This window comes from Oxyura jamaicensis, chromosome 3, assembly GCF_011077185.1.
Source record: "Oxyura jamaicensis isolate SHBP4307 breed ruddy duck chromosome 3, BPBGC_Ojam_1.0, whole genome shotgun sequence".
Classification (NCBI taxonomy): domain Eukaryota; kingdom Metazoa; phylum Chordata; class Aves; order Anseriformes; family Anatidae; genus Oxyura; species Oxyura jamaicensis.
The window spans coordinates 21,527,124-21,543,882 of NC_048895.1; the positions used below are offsets into that span (position 1 = coordinate 21,527,124).

The 16,759-nt window shown below is 40.6% G+C and overlaps 1 protein-coding gene across 2 annotated transcripts in view; it reads right to left on the reverse strand.

The window, feature by feature from the left end:
- The window catches only part of PTPN14 (protein tyrosine phosphatase non-receptor type 14), a 108,793-nt gene that overhangs the window by 80,913 nt on the left and 11,121 nt on the right, over positions 1 to 16,759 (reverse strand). Inside the window, exon 1 of one of the 2 annotated variants that reach the window (XM_035320162.1) lies at positions 6,371 to 6,476. The exons of the other annotated variant lie outside the window; for it this stretch is intronic. The gene's annotated coding sequence lies outside the window, so the exon portion shown is untranslated. Of the gene's footprint in view, positions 1 to 6,370; positions 6,477 to 16,759 lie in introns of those variants that run through there. 2 annotated transcript variants of the gene reach the window in all.

A 16,759-nucleotide genomic window follows, 5' to 3' on the forward strand; every position in this document is an offset into this window, starting at 1 on the left:
TCACAGTACTACAGGATACCATAACAGCAGTTTTCATTGCTTTGGGGGTATGTACTCAATGGTTGCCAAGCTGCTGCATTCCTTCAGTCTTTTGTTTTGATTTAGGTTTTGATATATAAACTTGTCAGAGTAAAATATACCTGGCCCTTAATAATACAGCTTATGCCAAAAATAACATAAATCTATTAAAATCACGAAGCCTAGAATTCAGTTGGAGAATACTGCAAAATATTCAAGTTTATTAAAAAAATCATGACTCCATCAAGAAGTAGGGAGGGAAAAAATGAGAGATTTGAAGAAAAGTTAACAGGTTAAAAAAATGACAATGACAAAACAAACAAACAAAAACACAGAGGATTGAGACAGAATCCCAAAAGGTCACAAAAATAAAACCTAAAAGACAGTACAAGAACCCTGTTTCTTGCGTTGATCCTCCTACTCCATCACGTGTTCTGACAGAGGAAATCAAAAATTCTTAATCTGCAAACGAAGTGTTTCTGGGGGCCATTAAACACCGTACTAGGCAAGGATGCATTCTTCTTTCTAACCACTTAATCCCACCTGAACAATCAGCTGCTGCAGGACACAACATGAGCTGTTCGCTGCTGTTTGAAGTTGTAATTCAGCTACGCCATAAACAGCTCTTCAGCAGTTCAACTCTTAGGAGAGACAGGTATCTCAAGTCCTTCCTAGAGCAAGCGTATGCCAGCTTGGAAGACAGCATCCATACACTAGCTACTTACAACAGGCAAGTTTCACAATCCTTCGTTACTAGCTCTGAACACTCAAGTAAAGCAATCCCGAAGTGGTGGTAGGATGTACACCCTGGCAGATACACATTCTGACAGTGACAAGGGCAGCACAAATCTTTTACCATGGTTTCACAAATGAAAATAAAGACAGCCACAAGACCAAGTTCACACTGCATGATCCTTCTTCAGGCCATACGGCTAAATATTATTTTGCCTGCTAGTAAGACCCACACAGCACCTCTCCTCATCATGAGGTATGAAAGTATTCAGCTTTACAGGAAGAAAAACAAACTTTTTGAATTACGGCAGGTATTTGCTTGCTAAAGCAGGAAAAAAAAAGCCCACCACTTTGGCATAAAGTAGAGAAAGAGTAGGGAGAAAACAATATGGTTGCCAAAAATAACCAGAGAATGTAGAGAAAAGTTTTTCCTCAGTGCAGATAGGAAAGGGCAAAAAACTTTCCAAATGGCCAATTTGTACAAGTTTCAAAAGTATTTTTAAGAAGTAATCAGCGGGTAGAATGAATCCCATGTAATTTACTTAATTTAGAAGACCAGATTCTTCTCCTTAACTCTGTTGCGTATTCAGGCTGCACTTTTTTCCCTCCACTCATCTACTTTTTTCCCCCCTTTCTTATAGAGGGCAAGTAAAAAGAAGCCCCGATTCATCTAATTTGTCTACTAAACAAACAAGAAAATTCCCCACAATCTGGGACTTGCATAACCAATATGAAAACAAAGCTAGAAACCTCCTCAACCTAATTTATCTTCTAGCTCCTTCAGTACAGAGGTCCAAAATAACAACTCATTACCCATTTTCAAGGGTCAGGCTAATCCACTTATGTGGACGATTATTCAGAGACCAAGAGCACAATTATGCCACTCCATGACAATAACTTGACATTAGCATATTGCTGCTATCAACTCCCGCAGGTTCTTTTCTGTTCCTCGGGTACCTCAGCGGTGAGAATGATGGCTGCCAGCCACAACAGACACCAAATAGCCTGGTGATCTCTCACCTGTTTTTTCCTTCAGTTTTTACACATCATAGGTATTCTAGAAAACAAAGAACTATTTTTATAGCCAAAAAAGCAATAACATGACTTCACACCACTACAGTATTTTCAATGGTCATAGCTACTAGTGGGGCCTTAAGAAATTAGACAAGATTGTCTGGGATCTTGCGAACTGAAGGGAGACGTCCAGACAAGAACACCTACATTACGTGTGTACAAAAATGCTCCACAGACTTGAGAAAGTTTGAACATGTTCTTTCAGCTAGAAAAACAAGACAGGAAAAACAATAAACAAATCTCAAGCGGTATTAAAGTTACATGCCCTTGTAGCATCCCCTGTATCACTTATCTCCTCTTTACAGGGTGGTACCTTGTACACCGCAAAATGAAGAGAGAGGAAGAGTCTGGCTGAAGACATTAGTATAAACCTGCTTTTTTAAGTATTGGTTTCATTCTACAGAAGGAAGAGTAAGATAGTCCCTGTAACATTTTATTCTCCTGTAAACGAAGAATACTGCTTGCAGACTTCCAGTAGTGGAATGCACTTTTCTTTTCCATACGCAATTTAAACTGCCAAGTTGAAACAGGAAAATATTATATGTATCCATGGATATCTAAATTTAGAAAGACAAACAGTTCTCCTGCCGCAATGGGGGGTGGGGAAGATGGCAAGAAACAAATTGTTATTACAAGTCATACTGAAAGGAACTATGACAGTGCATGATGTGTGCAGGAGGTAAGGACTGAGTTGGGCAAGTTCCCATGAGGGAAACAACGCAACGCTTCTGTAAGCTCTGCATCTGAAATGGCCTGACTACAAAGTCATCACAGCTTATTGCCAGCTTGATAAGCTCAATTTTTAAAAAGGGAAAATCTTTGAGAAGGATAACACCGTTAGAATCTCTGCAGTCATTTTCAAGCCCCATGCAGTGTTAGCAAGCACAGGGACTGGCATTACTATGACTCCACGGAAGGAACTATAACGTCTGCATGTAACTTATACACAACTTTTCTCTGAAGTCATTGTGGTTTTGGCCTAAAGAATTTGGCCAATAGTCTTCATAAACTTAGCTGGGAGATTTTCCTATCTAGAGTCTGAAGCAGAGAGCTTCTAGACAGTTTTACTGCAGACACCTTCATCAGGTATTATTCTTGCAACCAAAAAGGAACAAAATCCAGTATATGAAATGCACTATGAATATCCCAAGGAAAATACAGACTGAAAAAAAAAGTCTGAGTGACAGCTGAATCTTTTCTAAGAAAACAAAGTCAAAACAAGTATCTGGATAAAAATGTAGATGGTTTGGAGCACCGTAAGCAGCCAACAGATTTGCTTGAGGAAGCAATTTCTCCACGAAACATGAGACACCCTACTGTTAACTAAAACGGAAAATAAGTTTAGTGCAAATCCTTCATGAAATTGCTATAGGAGAAGAAACTAGTAGCTGTACGTATGTAAGATGTAGCTAAGTCAGATACAAGAACTCTGGTTTACTTAAACTGTTAAGTGAACCTACTGATCAAGCAAAGGAAAGAATATGCCTTCCCTCTTAAAAGAAGATGCTGAACACCTCGATGTACTTTTGCTACACTTCAAGGCAGCATAAGACACCTCTGCTGGCAGAGCAGCCCATGCTGCCCTTACCTGGCCCATCACTCCTATCTCCAATTCCTTGTGCCTCCAAGTGCATCCCTGCTGCTACACCTCTGGGATCACTTCTCTCACTCAGTTCATCTCCCAGCAAAGTTTTCACGTAGATCTGCTTCCTGATCAGCTGGGAGACACCAGCACAGAGACCTGAACAATTTGACAGAGAAAGCACAGTCACAGCAGCACTACCATGTTTTCTTGCCTTAAAGCATACGAAACTTAAATTTCTGTGAAAGGTCCTTCTTTAGGACAAGAACAACAAACAGCACTGAAAGAGAACACATTTCACCATTACTACCAAAGATTTTTCTCAAATTAAAAAGTAGCCTTTTCTTTCCCTTAAAAAATAAAAATAAAAATTAAGAGAATGCATTTTCCGTTGACATAAAACTACAAAAAACCTTTGGAGATGCACTGCTTGGATGCTAAGCATAAATTCTTTCCCACTGTAACTGTAAAAACAAGTTACACATGCTTAAAATGTAAAGTTTATCTTCAACTTTAGTTTCAGGCAACATCATAAAGACATCTTAACCTTTACAGGAAAATATTTATATTCACTTGAGCACACATGGCTTCTGTATGAAGAGCTCCCAGTAAACAAAGGCAAATACCAAAAAGAGAAAATGGATAAAAATCTTTACGTTATGGACTCTGAAGCTGAAGACCAGACTCTACTTACAAATGGAGTATCAGTGCCGGAAAACTGGTGCCAAAACCGAGGCACAAAAAGGCCCTTCCATTGACCTTAAACAGCTGGTAGCTCTCCTTGGTAGAAGTTCCCTCCCCAGTATCAGCAAAATTCCGTCAACAGAACACAGCTCATCAGAATTACCAACTGCCTAATCAGCAACTGAGTTTCAATTAGGAACAAACTTTATAATTCAGATATACCTTCAGGTAGTATTATGCAATTTATAAAACACTATTTCGTTCTTTAAATGCACTATTAATTAGATCCTTGAAAATTGCGCTCTCACCTTCAGAATTGAAACCTGTCATGCATTTCCAAAAACTTGTCCAGAATCAGCAGACAAAGGTTTACCAGTCCTCAAGACATCCTGAATCCTATATAAACTTTTCAAGTCATCTGGGCTTGAAAAATACCTTTATTTTGCTTACCCACCTCTCACACACAGGAACTCCCCAGAGGATCATACCAGTCACAACTATTTATCATGAGAAACCAATCAGCAGTCTTAAAATGATCTGAAAAACTTGCTTTTATTTCCTAACAACATCATTAATAGAAGACATAAGAATCTTATCCAGAAGGACAGAGAAAGGGAAAATAGTTACACTATCAAGGTGTCAAAACTACGACACGGCTCATGACTTTTTAAGGATGGACACTGAAAATTTATTGCTAAAACTGATCATTTGCTAACGCTAAATCCCAAGAAACGTGTACCCATGGCCTTAAGCTTTCTGCAATATTGATCCTAGAGGCACGTACTGTTCTGTGTGACTTGGGGTTTAAGAACCTTGGTAGATGAAAACATTAAAGTATACACCCCTAAAATTAATTTCATATTACTACTACTGAAATTTAAACAGATGGTCTGAAGACAAAGACACCACCCAAGCCCACCAAGACACAAAAGGCCTGTAATGAAGTCTGACTGAAAAGCAAAACAAAGAGTTTTGTAAACGGCAGTTTGGAAATTTACTATGAAGTCTACAAATAGCTACTGAACAATTACAATTATGAATTCAGCTTGCCAAAGGGCAACTGCGTCACGCCATGCACAAGGACTTCAGGGCGTTACTCCGGACCCCGTGCAGGGCACTAACCCCCCTCCATCTCCAAGTCCTACCAGCACCACAGCAATTGCAGACCAGCTGAACTCCCTCCCCTAACTCTCTCCAGGGCTCTGTTACAGCCTGGCTCAGTTTGCCATTCCCTTATTTTTATCACACACCAGAACATGGGGATATTTTGACTGCTTTACACACAGCACTCAGAACAGTTTTGAATGAAAACAGTCAAAAGTATCCAAACAAAATTAATCGGAGGGGGCGGAGACACATTTCTCTGTTAAAACCATGATGTTTAACCCCAGTTTTACCTGCTAAAAGTTCACCAGCCAATTTCCTCCCACCACTCCAGCCACAGCAAAGAGCCTGAACCTCTCTTCTCTTCTATCAGCCAGCTGCAAATTCCCAAATTTATGGATTTTTTCTTTGGTGTTTTTGTTGCTGTTGTTTGTTTAAAAAAACAAAGCTACTTTAAAGTGAACCAAATACCAGCTCCTAAAAATCCTCGTCCCCAGCAGCTGGCACATGTTTGTGAACACAAAGAGAGCATTAAACCAGCTCTAACCCTGCTCAGGGTGCCTGAAGCCCAGTCACGAGCACGTGTCCAAAAACCCACAGGCACGGCCGTCTGAAACACGATCCACTCTCTTTGATACAGCTCAGTAGTTTGAAAGTGGAGGGGCCATATCCTATTAAAAATAACAGGAAATTGACCACAGCAATAAATCTGAAGCTCTGGCTGCTGCAATTTGTTATCTTCTGTGAACAGTTGGTGGTATGCAAAAACATGCAACTTTTTCGTTTAAAACAAAACAAAAACAACTTTAAAAAACTATCACTCCAAAACTGGAGATTCCACTTGAGAATAGCTTACATCAGCCAGCCACAGCCTTGGGAGACCTGGATCCTTAAGATCTTCGCCCTTGCGTGGCAGGATATCCTGTTGTATTTTGATGGCTTACTGCTGCCTCCAGGCAAAACATGTCACGGAGAAAGCGGAGTCGGTACACGAAAACTGACAAGTCCCAAGGAAACTCATCAGAGGTTCTGGCACTTCCTACACAACTCGCGTTCTTCTTTTCATGCAATTTCTACACCCAAATGATATCTCCGTCTCCTCTGATAGAATTTTCCTCTTTATCTGCTAAAACAGATTAAGATCTGAGATGATGGCAGCTCCTTCTAATGGCTTACCAGTACTTGAAAGGCACTGAGGCGGCAGCAGTACTCCGTCAGCAAACCCCACTCGCAGAGACACAGCTTCAGCGGGGCTGGAGAAGAAGGCATGGGGCAAGGAAGGGGTAGCCAAGCCTCTTCCTTGAATGGAATAAACAATATAAGCCAAAGGGTTTCGTTAAACTGGCAGAAACTACACCGAGCTTTTTGCCAGCAGAACTGTGTCTGTTGTGGGTATGACTTGTTTTCCCACTCCTAAAAGGCAGAGCTTTGCCAACAAAACTTTAAAGACTGACACCAATAGCGTGGGTGTGGGGCTCAGCTTGCTTGCAGCACACATGAGTGGAGTTAACCATGGTCCAGTTTCCTGCCAATCGAATCCCCACACCATTTAGTGCTATTATTTTATTTGTTTCTTACTCTGATTAGGTCATACAGGCATTTCTGGAGCAGACTGTTCAAGCAGGCAGCACTGCTATGAATTTATTATTTATTTTTAACTCATAGCGTAAGATCACAAAGGCTGGAAAAGTATCAGGGACAAGCACTTTAATACAAAAAAAAAAAAAAAAAAAAAAACTGTTATCTACTTTAAGAGCTAAAAGCTTTTCTAAAACACATCCATTTTGCCTATGTTTAAATGACCAGGACATGCTGGTTGTATAAGGTATCTACCATAGAAAGATCAAAACACTGCACCTAAAACCTAAACAACTGAAGAACTAATGCAACTAAACTCAACCTTATAGACTTAAAAAACAGAGGCTGAACCTCCTTCCACTAGAGCTAATTATAGCAGAGTAGTTACAACATGTTTGGAGATCACCTCACCTACAAATGCCTGCTGAAAATAGGGCTTAGCTCTCTCCTGCTACCCTGAAGGAAGGTAGTTCCACTTTGGATCCAAAAGCACCCTAAAACTATCTCCCTTTGGAAATACGCACAGAAAGCGGAATTGAAAGCTTCTTCTCCCTTGCATGCAGTATTTTTGCAAAGCAGTTTCTTTGACCGCTAAACCTACGCTATTGCCGTGACTGTTAAATTGCCTTCTCATTTCAATTGCCTGATTTTGAATCTCAGCCAGTTTCTGATCCCAAGAGTGAGGCAGACATCACACATTTTTCAGAAGATCTGCCTCTTGTTAGCCAAAGAGTTCAATTTCTTGACGTTACTTCTGGATAATCCCTTTTCTGGCATCAAAAGGATTAATAAATAAGTATGCAAAATGCATGGTGACCCCACTGGCAGGAAAATTATGCTACATCAGGAAAAGAATCATCACCAGGCCACCAAAGTGACTTTCCACTGGCATATTAGAAGGCAGAGTTAGAGCTATGGAATTTCTTCATGCTTGAGGGCTAACTCTTAACCAACACCAACCCATCTGTCATACATCATTTTATGTCTGCTTTGATTTCTTTTTGCTACAAAAAAAAAAAAAAGGGGGGGAATGCACTTCAGAAATGTTATGGACCACCAGATTTGTTTCATATATTATCAAAGCTAAACATTCAAGCATTTTATGGAGATTAAGAGATTAGAGTCCAGGAGGTGTTGTGTTTTTTTTTGTTTTTTTTTTTTCTCTTCTTCTTCTGTATGCAAGGCTCGCTCTTTCAGTCAAATTAAAAAGTGGAGTTCAAGGTATGCTGTTAATTCCTGAGGGGAAATGATACATAACCCACATGCACAAAGAAGTTGGCTTGCGTGCGGTTGTTTTTACAGCACGGAATCTGTTTCAATCTATGTTTGTTTAACAAGATGCAAGTTTCACAATGGTAATTTAGTAAAAGCTTGTGCAGTAAGTGTGTACTATACCAGAAACAATGGTCATAACTCTTTCCAAAGATACAAAGGCATCTACAAAGTGACCAAAACAAAAGCACTGCACAGGATTAGTTGTTTCAAAGCCCCATGTTCCAGTCAGCTTCATAATTTCAATACTCCATCTATAAACACAAACTGATCTTAGACTGTTTCACATTCCAGTAACAAGTTACTGCTAGTGAATCCAGCACGGCATTTCACTTTTCATCTTCACTGCATTTTTTTATTTTTTAAAGGCCATAGTATCCAAAAGATACCTTCCCTTGGAGAAGTCAAATACTTGGTTTAAGTATTGTAGTAGAGACCCTGACCACCTGAACAGCTATGTCCTATTAAGCTGCTCAATCTGCACTGAAGCACTTGAACATAAAACTAGCAGGCAGTGGCAACGCAGGCTGAGGAGAGGAGGTGGCACACCAGGCCTCTTAGGCAATGCCCAAAGCTAAATGCTGCAGGATTACAACCACGATCACGTTCTGTTCTGATTCCTTATTTACAACAATTGTTTGAGGCTTATTAGATGATACTCTGTTCTCTCTTAACAGAAAATATAGCTAAATGAAACTTTAAGAACAACCTCTGCTTTTTCCTGTTTCAGAGAATAGGTCAATGTCTTCAATCCCTGGCCCGTGCTCCCAACACAAATGTGTTACAGAACATCTCTCACCACGACTTATGCTCACATCTTACCTACGCAGCATCTGTGCCAGAGAACTGAACTTTTCTTTGTCTTGCTCAGCATGTGGATTGTAAGAAAAATGTTGGCTCAACATCTGCATTTTGCTCTTACCATCAGAGCCAGGATGCAAGCTTCAGTCAAAGAGTGTGGAAGCTCCTAAACAGGCAAGTCATTTCACCAGATGGGAATCAACCAGCAGACAATCAGCTGTAGCGATGCTCAGTCAGTCACTAACAATAGAAATGAATTAACAACACTAAAAAACTGCATTGAAAATGTTAGGAATAGTTGCTTATAAGCAAGCAATGCATACTTACTGCACAAGCCTATTCTTGTGGCACATTTTTTTGCAGCCCTCGATTATACTATAGTAAGGTCTGTAAACTATGGGTGTTTGCCCTTCCAACTACCTTCAGAAATTGCATTCCACATTTCAGATATATTTGGCCATAATCGACTGGTCTAATCAGTTAGCCATCATTCAATCACACATTCTTGGAGGGTGACTCACCAGATGTCAGGTGGTTTAGCATGCATGCTCCTCCAGCAACCCGCTAGCTGCTGACATTGTTTCTCCCCCATCTCCAGAGTACCATGCACAAATGATCGCAGCAGTGGAAAGCTTGTGTCAGCGGATTAATATCATTATATCATTAGTTATCACGGTTAGGAATAAAACCATTAGGAGAGATCTGCAATGGCATAACTACTCCTGTAACAACCATGGGATAAGTTACAGGTTGTCTCTGTAAAGAAAACAATTAAGGGAATGGAATCTCCTAGATGATTGAAAATCCCTGTTTTCTGGTAATATTCTTTTTGCCTATTTTTCAGCCAGCACAACACAGGCTTTTTTTTTTTTTTTAATATAACTTCAGTGGTGCTACCTGTTTGAAGCTCCTGTCATTTTAATTTAGCAAGTTTCAAAGGAGGAGTAACACAAGCACCACCTTCTTATTGTCCCCCACTACTGCCAGGCATCAATATGTTCAGCACTCGCGTAGCATCTGGTTAGCAAGATGTGTCGGCCTTCAACTTCAGGCATTCCTTTCAGCATTACTCTGAAGGGAAATTGACTTCATCCCCACGTTGGTCCAGATGGTAACAGAGTTGTCTCTCTCCTCCTTTCTACATAGCTGCCACTGTTGTACCAGAGGAGTGAGCTAACAGGCTTTCAAAGCTAGCCATCAGCACTGGAGGTGAGCTATCCAAGGAAGTTCCTAACATCTGAATTCTCCAATACGCACTGACAGGGGAGTTTTTGTAAATGAAAACTATTTCTTCAGTGTGTCAGATGACAGCTTTGAAGCTTCATGCAGCTGCTGGGCTGGTAGCACCAGGCAATGGATTTCCTCTGAATTCTTTTGAGTGCTGATGCTTAAAATCACAACAAAAGCCTGAATGGTTGGCTTGGGCTGGAGAGCCCAGACCCACAGCTGGCAGAACAGCTGAGCGTGTTAAGGAGGAACACCACACTGAAGACACTTTTAGGAGCAACACAAGGAGGTAAGAAGAGCAATCCTCTGGATGTTAATACTGAAGGAAAGATGACTCCCGTTATTAAAGCGCGTTGTGCAATGCCTGGTGACCAGCAGTCCCTTTCCTGTCTCACCAACTCAAAACAATAAAATAAAAAAGAAAACAACACTGAATCTCTGTAGGCACATTTAACTACAAGAGGCACAGCAGCACTGAGAATCAATGCACAAAGGCAAAACAAGGGGTAAGCCATTTCCCCTGAAAACATCCTATGAGAACGAGGGAGAACACCGCTAGTTTCGCCCATTTTTGCAGCGCTTGGTGTCTCTAGCAATGCTGCCATTAAAACACTGTGCAGGCCAAACAAGCCAAAGCCTTTCCTCTGGCTACTTTGCTTAAGCAATAACAAAGCAATTCATCATGTAACCAAACAAATAAAACACTGTTTTGATCCTTCAGCAGGAAAAAGCATGGGTAGATGCAGACGCACAGAGAGCCAACGATAACTGAAAGCGCTGCAGACTTAAGCCATGCTTTATGTACCCAAAAACGTACACGTGAAATATAAGGGTATCCTTGACCTTCTGCAAAATAAAGGCAACTTTTCTGTATATGTTTCTGTAAAATCCAGATAATTTAGTACAGATATGCAGATTTTACAAACAGGTGCAATTTTTAATAGTTTCATAAAGTGAGAGAAGAAATGCCACTACACACCTCAGGCTCTACAATTTAATCTAAGTAACTTGCACTGAATTTTCATCTAGTCTGGACAGCTATCAGAAATCCCGTCATGCAGCTCCTAAATCAGGTTTGAAATTAAACAGGGGAGTGATTTGGGATGGAAACACTTTAAGGAAAGAGTTAATGAGCACAACGTGACTAATACCTACCACTGGCAGTATTTCTTCTACCATGGTGATGGAGCACTTGGGGGAGGGACAGGAGTACTATTATTAACCCTCTATTACAGATGAACCAACCGAGAGAGAAAAGGGATAAAAGAAGTACTCAAAAGTTTCTTAATAATCCCAACCAACTAGAGAAACCAACAGTCGTCAAGGCTTTACAGAATTCCTTTCTCTAATCCAAACTGGAAGTGAAACCGTCCTTCTGGAAGTGCAGAAAAAAGCTCTGTAGAGAAAGTGGCTGCATCAATACGATTAAGGAAATCCTCTTCCTCCAGACTGGCTTCCCCACCAGAATACTGCAAATTCAACTAACCACAGTCAGTCTGAGCACTTAACAGCTATATATGCCCCTGGAGCTCTTTTAGTTAGTAAATATACCACTGCCCTTAAGCTACCAAGGAAAGAGAGTCACCGCTCTACGAAATGCTGCAAAAGTAAATCCCAATGAATGAAAAATTAAAGTCACCTACTCTCCACAATTATCAGACCCAAACATCTAATCTGGAAAATGTAGCAAGTTCCTCTAACACGGCTAAAGGTCTTCAATATATAGGAGCTATGAAAACTGACTCTCGGAAAAATAAAGCCAATTTCTGTAACTATTACAGACCTACGTATCTATCTATCTATGCCAGTACCTGTTCACTGTTTTTGAAAGATGTGCTTTCCACTGACCCAAATTCTAAATAAGCAGTTTTCAAGTCATACATCACAAATACTACACTTTTTATTTATTTATTTCCTGGGCTGTAAACCTCCCAGAGAGTATACTTACTCAGTGTATTTAATTAAAAAAATACACCAAGTTAACACTGTTTCTACATTAGTACCCGATAAAAAGAAATCAACTCCCCTGTGAATGTCACAAATATTTCTTTACACTACACCTCAGTATCAAAATGTTTGGCCTGGACTTGCTGCAATTAACACCTTGCTGACCACAGAAGTCAAAGCAGAAACACTTAAAATGCCTTTATTTGGTTTGTTAAGATTTAGTTTATACAGAGTTTAATCTGGAGAACACAAACAGTGCTAGTTTTCCTCCAGAGTCTGAATTCCCCCCTCCTATTTGGTGCTGTTGTGATTGAGGCCAGCTCTGTCTGCATTACCAGCAACTGCTCTGCCTCACTTCAAAATTACTCTTCTGCTAAACGTAACCTCAGGATTTCTGGATGTGGCAGCAGAGGGAAATGAAACCACTCCTCTGGAGCCACCTTCAGAACCAGTTACTGACCTCCCCTGGTCACGGTGCAAGGCTCACTGCTTGCTCTCCCCTCTCCTCTGCCAGCTGCACAGCTCTGCATCGCTTCTTTGACTTCATTGGTCTGAAAGACTCCAAGTACAACCCCAAGTCCCTCGTTTGTACGTATGCTGCTGTACGATATGCACAGCAACAACAGAAAGCATTGCTGGAATAGAAAAATAAATGACACTGGCTCAGACAGGCTTAGAACGTGGTAGTTGGCTTAAGAGAGCTCTAACTGGATCTTAACTTGATGTACCCCTTTTAAGTCTCCAATAACTAAAATTAATTTCTAGTTTTTAAATGCCATGCTCACACTGTAAATCCAAGGAGCAGAGGTAATTGAGAAAAGTAGCTTTAGATAGAAACCTCACCTCTGGTGAAAAAGCAGCATAATCTAGGAAAGGGGCAAAAAAATTACTCTAAAAGACGAGCTTTTTAAGGATCTCATCTATCCAGACATGTAAAATTCACATTCAAATCATGTATTTCTGAAAACCAAATCCGTGAATTTCCTTAAAGGTATTTTTGGAAGACAGCATTGCTATCCTTCAATACGACAGTCCACAGCAGAACCTCCTTCACTGGCATTACCCAAACACGTTTTGTTACACGGTGCAAACTGCTGGACCCTCGATGCAAGTTACCAGTAAGAGTCCCAAAGCCAAACACTGATCCAGGCTAATAACTTGCACCAACTAAACAGTGTGACTGCTGTTACACCTAGCAGAAACCTGGAACACCGATGTGCTCCAAAGGTCCGACCCTGACTGAGGAATGCTCTCTCACAGCAAAACACACAAGCGCTCTGTATTTCCATGTGCGCGTGCAGTAAAGACAAGGCCTTAAGCCCATCGTGGTGTCTGGTTTCATAACATATGCCCTTCCTTATCAAATGTCATTTGTATTGCCATGCCTGCATCTGTCTGCACAGATGTCATCCCATGTAATGAAGCATATGGGCTTAAGCTGACATTGTTTGCAAACAGGAAGAGCTTTTGGCAAGCGGGATTTCACATAAAGCGTTCTGCGGGCTGCCTCTCTTAACCCATCTTTGGTTGGCTCCTCTGCTCAGCTAGGACTGGTAGGCTACTTTCGGAGAGGGCAAAGAGCCAACCTAACAGATGGGCAGAAGTAAAGTCATGCCAAAGAACCAGAATGTGCATCTAATTTGATAATTAGAGGCTGAATTTCCCCTTAGAAATATTGCAGTTGCAGCGCACACCAAGTTTCCAAGCTTAAGGGCAAAAGAATATGCTTCAGCCTATCCAGTTGTGGGTTAATTATGAAAACGCCAACAAAAAAAAAAAGCCATGAAAGAGGGTGGAGACCAGCCATGGGCTCCAATCATGCAGGATCAGTATTCTTCAAGGAGAAATGAAATAAAGAGAAGGGGAAGAAAGAAACAGCAAGATTAAGCCTTTACCCTGAAATAGCTCTCCACAAGGGACACCTGAAAATCTTGGCCAAAACAGCTCTGCGGCCTTGCTGAAAATAATTTATGCTGAACAGAGATAAAAGCAAGGAACTGATGGCCACTTTACAAAGCATTAAACACAGCTTTCCTGTCCACAAGGAATAGCCAAGCCAATAGCTAGTAAAAGGCAAAGGACAAAGAGTGTTTATGGCTCAGTGGAAATCAAACATAACAATGTACACACATACTTGGAACCATCAACAATTACCGCCTTGGTTTTGATATACAGGGAGACAGAGCTGTGGCTACTAAAAACAGTTAACAGTGCAGGAGAGAAAGCTGAGGACCATCTGAAAGTCTGCTTCTAACATTTGACAAGTTTTCAGGCAATAATAGAGCGGTCCCTTAACTATTCTAAAAAGCTGTTAAAGCAGGCTCTTCTCCTCCCCAGGTGTCTTTTTCCCTTCCCCACATTTCTTAAGCCGCTTTCTTCAGCAGGGTGAACGCCAAGAGCCATGCGAGCCACAGTTTGGAAAAAAGCATTGCTCTAATTCATTCTCCTCTTTCCTCTCTTAAAGCGACTCGTATTAGATTTACAGCTTCTAAAACAAGAGTATTAAGAGTAATAACTACAATGACTTCAGTTAAGTGGGATTTACAGACTTATATTTTGGATTAAAAAAATATTAATCCTGTCTTTGTATAACATTGCACCTTAGTGAAGGTTTTCCAAGAAGTTAAGTGATCATGTACTCTCTCATGTCTCCTGCTTCTAAAAGCTGAAGCTTGTAGAGGCATTCATATTGATGCTGGACGGAAATTAGCTCCCCAGCTCTCATTCACATCTTCAGAGCAGAAGAATTAGTCGCAGATCTAAAATAATTTTAAAGTGATAGCTGCTACATAGCTAAAATCACCTGCACTGCTTTACAGACCTCCACTGAGACATCTTCCTCTGAAGAAATTTGTCAATGCAACTTCCTTTGTTCACCTGTCAAATTCTGGCGAGCTACTTCCCGAATATAGCATGAGACTTAATTGGGCTTTTGTTTAATTACCATCAAGACAATGACGCTCAAATGAAGAGCATAACATCGGCAACTGAGTGAAAGCAATCAATTAGGATGCCCTTGAAGCTGGCTTTGAAGTGAAAGAAAGAGGCTACTTGTCCTGTGGCCACAGATGAAAAATTAAAAATATAAATCTATCATTTGCTAAAATAATACATGGTTCTAAGAGGCAATAAATCGAATGACAGGAAGTGCAAAAGAGAAGCGCAATTATAAAATAAGATCAAGATTTTACACCGTAGTGCAGCTGCCACAGCAGAATTAAGTTAGTGGATTAACATGAATGCTCGTGACAAACTGGTGCAAACTCTCCCGTTTAACTCTGCCACAGGTGTCATATTCAGAAAGAGCCTAAATGATTTAATAAATGAATCAATGATTGACTTCACACAGGAAGAAATAGAGGTCATGGAAAATTTCAGGTAATAATTAGTTTCTGGGTTTGCTGCTTTCCATCTGGCATCCCCCCCCCAAAAAAATATAATATGAAAAGACAAATCTGAAGACTTGATCCTGAAAATTCACAAGCTCAGTACTATATTTAAATATAAGAACACAAAAGGAGCTAATTCCTGTTAGAAAGCAGTAACACACAAGTTGATGCGAAATCCTTGGAGAAACATCATCAATTGGCAAGGCAGCAGCTGCATTTGCCAAACCAAACAACTTTAACCAGGGGGGTAAGACCTAAATACAAGCCTAAGGACCTTCACATTCACCCGTTACTTCACTCTTTACTTACACCAAGAGTTGCAAACTCACCAACATTACAGGCAAATACACACCCTGACAAGCAAATAGCATCTATTATTAGAAACGGCCTTCCAGACATACAGAGGTCCACTAGAAATCAAGATCATCTCATCTCCAAAGTTATCCTGTAAATAAAAAGAATGTATTTGGAACATAAATTAACAATGGACCCAAAGTCTGCCACAGCATCAAGGGAAACCCATCAAGAAAAGCCCTTTACTAACAGCACTTTTAGACAGAAAATGAGACTTACCCATAAGGGACAGGCAAACGGCTGAGCAGAATACACACCAATGACAAGATGTCTGCCCGTGGTCTAAGGAATGCGAGAACATCCCAGAGCAGTTCCCACCACACTATTATGAAAACTCCACTCTGCTTTTTGCTTTAAAGCCTCCTATCTAGATGTACCTTTTGCTTGATAAGTAAGCGATTGCATCTGAAATCCAGCACACTTAGAGTCCAGAGTTTCCAAGCTTTCAAGCATGAGATTATGCTAAAATGTATATATTTCAAGATTTGAAGAGTTCAGCCAGCTGCATACTTTGTCCCTCACCTGCAGGGAGATGCTAAAAGATGAAAATAAGGAATCAAAAACATCTCACCTTTTGAAGTCAGGTTTGCTGCTTTCATAGTAACTAACAAAAATCTCCTCCTTATTAACAGAAGCCAGAATTTCTCCAAAGTGCCACCCGAGATTTGAGCCAAACATGACACCGTGCATGTCAGATACTTATTTTTTCAGCCAAAGTTCACAGACAAAGGATTATCAATCAAACAAAAGCACTTTCCTCACAAAATGCCAAGAAAAGTAACAGAGCAGCTGGTTAGAGCAAGTAAACAACACAGTTCACACGATTTGTATTGTCGAACCAGAGCTATCACACAGGTGAGTTTACCCTTCTTCCCAATAAGCAGACATCTAACAGACTGAAAACAATCCACCAAAATACCCACACCTTGATGCAGTATGTTGAGGACCTGCTCTCTTTTGATGCCTGGAAACTGAAGTCATCAGGCTCTGGCACAAT